The following is a 3,859-nucleotide window of genomic DNA, read 5'->3' as shown; positions in this document are numbered from 1 at the left end:
GCTGCAGCTCTTCCTCTGCCCTGCATGTGGCCACAGGTCTGCTGAGGAGGCTTTTGGAGAGCAAGGGCTGATCTGGGCTGACCCCATGACTGGAGGTGTCCCTCTGTGCCTCTGGCAAAGTCCCTGCTCTGCTCCAGGAGCCTGGTGACGTCTGCCCTGCGTGGGTGGTTCCACACATGCCTGGGTTAACAAGTCTGCCTGCTCAGCCTACAAGAAGCCACCCTTGCTCGACTATGGGAACACAGAGCTCTGCTTTGCTGCTTGGCAGCAGGCTGCTGGAGCAGGCAGCAGGTTGCTCTGCGCTGGCTCAGCCAGGCTGCTGCCAGCCCTGGCACTGCCCTGTGTGAGGCATGCTGGAGGCACAGGCGCAAGCTGGTTTGGGTCTTTTGGCTCCTGTCCAGATGGCTTAGCACAGAGAGGGAGTGTATCACTGCTGCTTCTATTTGCAGTGTCCTTAAACCTATCGTGCAACTGGAGAGCACCAGAAGGGCCGAGGAGCAAAGATTTTGCACTTCCAAGGCAGTCTTCCAGCCGGCGGCTCCCTTGCTTGACTGTTTGCTGGGTGCTGCTGCCTGTACGCATGCTGCTGGGTGCCTTGACCCTCCAGTCTACAGTGCCCCTGTCTGTGCCCCACGGCTCTCGGCTCTCGGTCCCAAAGTAGTGTAGGGGTGGAGTTACTTCTCTGCTCACCTATCCCTGGCTGTGACAGCTACAGCCTGGGGAAGCAGACTGCAGACAGCTGGGCCTGCAGCTCTTCTGCTGCTTGGGGGAAGGGAGGAGCAAGGTCCTTCTGCCTCTGCTCTGCAAAGAGCATAGAGCTGATGCTGCTGCAGTCTGCCACATCCAGCATGAGGCCCTCATCCTGCTGTGCTGTCGGTACACCTTGGCAAGGGGAGCATCTAACCCCCAGTGCTGTTAGTGCTGCTCTGGATTGGAGAACGTGTATGCCTGGAGCTGCCCATCTCCATCCCTGCCTGAATACAACAGGGAGGGGGGCAGTGGAAGGGTTGCTGGAGCCAGGGAAGTGTTTACATCTCCTGGTCTTGCCCTTGGATGAGGGCAGCTGCCTCTGTACTGCCTCTCCCAGCTCCGCTGGCCTCTCCTGCAGAGGCTCCAGGTTGTGTCCCTGTTACTGGGACGTTGGCAGTGCCTGTAATCTCTGTGCAATGGGCACAGATGGCTGGGCTGATGCTGGTGGGGCCTGGCTCTGTGTCTAGTACAGCCTGTGCCCAGCCCTGCAATATGTCCTGGTTGCTTTAATCCCATCTGGGAGTGGTGTTGAGGCCTGTTGTACTGCTGGCACAGCTCCTTGTGCCCCAGAGGGGCAGCCCTGGGGCCAAGCTTCTTGCATCTGCCCCATGGGACAGCAGCACCTCAGCGCTAGGTGKGGAAAGGCGGTTGGGGCAAACCTAGCCCAGCTTGGCATCCCCCTGTGCCCTTCTCCAAGCTCTGGAGCAGTTTGCTGTAGGGGTGGTGGTGGTGTGGGGCTGCCCTGTACTTGTGCGTGGGAGGATGCAGCCTGAGCGCTGGAGTCAGGAGCCCTGGTGAGAAGGGAGAGACTCATCTTGTTGTGTGCTCACCCCTGCCCTGAGCAGGGCCAGGTCAGCGCTGCCCCTGCGGTGCCAGGCTCTGCACTGTGCCGAGGTGGTCTGCTCCCACCAGCTGTGCTGGTTGTCCTCTGGGGCTGAAGCTTGGGACCAGGAGTTCTGGGTGCCTGGTGTAATGACAGGGACACAAATTAGGCCTTGCCGTGGTCAGAAGAAAGGATGTAAAGTCGGTGCAGTGTTTTGTCCTTCCTGCATGAGGTCAGTTCCCTTGTCCTGTGGCATCACTGCTGCTAATGGCCAGCAATGGCTGAGGCGCCTGGGAGCTGTGTGGCCGTCCCAACAGACCTGTCTCAAACCTGTAGGCCCTGGCAGAGGTGTCTTCAGGAAGGAAATGCCTGGGGTTGGAGAGCTCATGCTGCCAGTAGAGGGGCTGCAGATTAATCACCTTCCTCGTTAAAAATTAGGATCTCTGGTGTTGAAGGACTCATCCTCTTGCAGCTGTGGGTCTTCCCCCTGCCTTGGCTTGATACAAATCCATCTGCTGTCAGAAATCTCCCTCTGCGAGATACTTACCCTGCCTTCCACATCATGCCCGTGTGTATCCAGGCTTTGGCACAGGAGCTGCTCCAGCCCCTGCTTGGCCTGCATGCCTGTTGTGTGGACACAGGACCACCAGGGATGGTCTTGCAGTGGCTGGGGGTGGCCCGTCGCCCCTCTCATGCAGCCAGCAGTGGTAATGCTGTGCCAGTGGGTGAGCATGCCCTGCGCTCCCTTGTTCTAGGTGTGTGACTCTGCACTTGGGTGTGCTAAATACTTGCTGCTCAAGCGTGGAGAAAATGCTTAAATGGGACTCCAGTATCTTGAACCTTATCTCATTCAGGAGCAGCAGCAGCTGGAGTGGAGAGCCAGTTCAGCAACTGAATGTAAGTATTCTCATAGGGCCAAAACACCAGCTACCAAAGAGCAAAACCAAGAGCTGGAGGCAGAAGCTGGGCTGCTTTAGCTAGAGAGGGGCTTGTGGTTTACAGGCATGGAACAGGCTCCCTGGGGCGCCACGGGGTTGGGCTCAGGGCAGGAGTGACGTGGGTGCCGCTCTGACCTCTGCTATAGCACGTGAGAGGTTTTCTTCTTAAAGGAACTGCCAAGGGGCAAGGTGGAGAGCCCTTGCTTGGGTGAACAGTCAGGTGAAAGGTACCACAGAGCTGGTCAAAACAGAGGTCTTCAAGGATAGGGGCTACTTGAGGTGTTCATAAATGTGGGGTAGCAGGAAAAAAGGGAAAGGCTGCTGATGGCACAGATTTACTTGTGGTGGGCTGAACTCTTGTTGGGACTATACCAAGATCTTTCTGTGATGGTATTTTGATAGGGAAAGTGAAATTCATTGCTAGGAAACACCAAGAAACATGGAGGGGGGATGGGGGGAAGCAACTGCAAATACATTGTGATGGGCTCTGAGCCAGCAACGCAACTCAGGGCTGCAAGAGTCGTCCTGGGTGGGTCTGTGAAATGAGTGCCTCAACCACTGCCAAAAATGCAGATGAATGCAGGGAATTACCGAAATGGGGGAACAAGGAGATACAGTATTGTGGCACCAGGATCACCCGAACTTGGTGTCCAGCAAGCAGGGAGGCCTCTGTGCAATGCCTGAGGCCGTGCCCGCAGCACTCAGCAGGTCCCCGGCCAGCTGTGGATCCGCTGAGCCGAGCCCTGTGGTGTGGGGTGCCGAGGCACGGGGGGCCAGGGCGAATTCAGCTCCTGGGGGTGACGGAGTTGGTGGAGCAGGGGGCTGTGGGGCAAGTTCCTGGGGCTGAGCAGCCTGTGGGGGCTTGGCCCAGCTCCTGGCCATGTGCAGGCACAGGGAGCTCAGGTGCCTGTGGGGTTCAGGTGTCTGAGGAGACTTGGGGGGGCCTTGGGGTACCTGTGGAGGTCAGAGTGCCTGTGGGGCTGGGGTGCCTGTGGGGCTGGGGGTGTCTGAGGAGACTTGGGGGGCCTTGGGGTACCTGTGGGGCTGGGGGTGTCTGAGGAGACTTGGGGGGCCTTGGGGTACCTGTGGGCCTGGGGGTGTCTGAGGGGGCTTGGGGGGCCCAGGTGCCTGTGGCGCTATAGGGTGCCTGGGGGACCTTAGGTGGCCCGGGGTACCTGTGGGTCCCAGGGTGCTTGTGGGGCCAGGGGTGCCCGTGGGGCTGGGGATGTCTGGGGGCACCCAGGTGCCCGTGGGGCCGGTGGGGGCCGGGGATCCCTGCGGGACTGGCGGGGCCGGTGGGGCCGGGGCCGCTCTCCCTGCGGCGGCGCCGAGGCCTGGCGCAGGCCGG

The sequence above is a fragment of the Apteryx rowi genome, unplaced genomic scaffold (genome assembly GCF_003343035.1).
Source record: "Apteryx rowi isolate R43461 unplaced genomic scaffold, aptRow1 scaffold_7, whole genome shotgun sequence".
Taxonomy (NCBI): domain Eukaryota; kingdom Metazoa; phylum Chordata; class Aves; order Apterygiformes; family Apterygidae; genus Apteryx; species Apteryx rowi.
Note: the sequence above shows the minus strand (reverse complement) of the source record.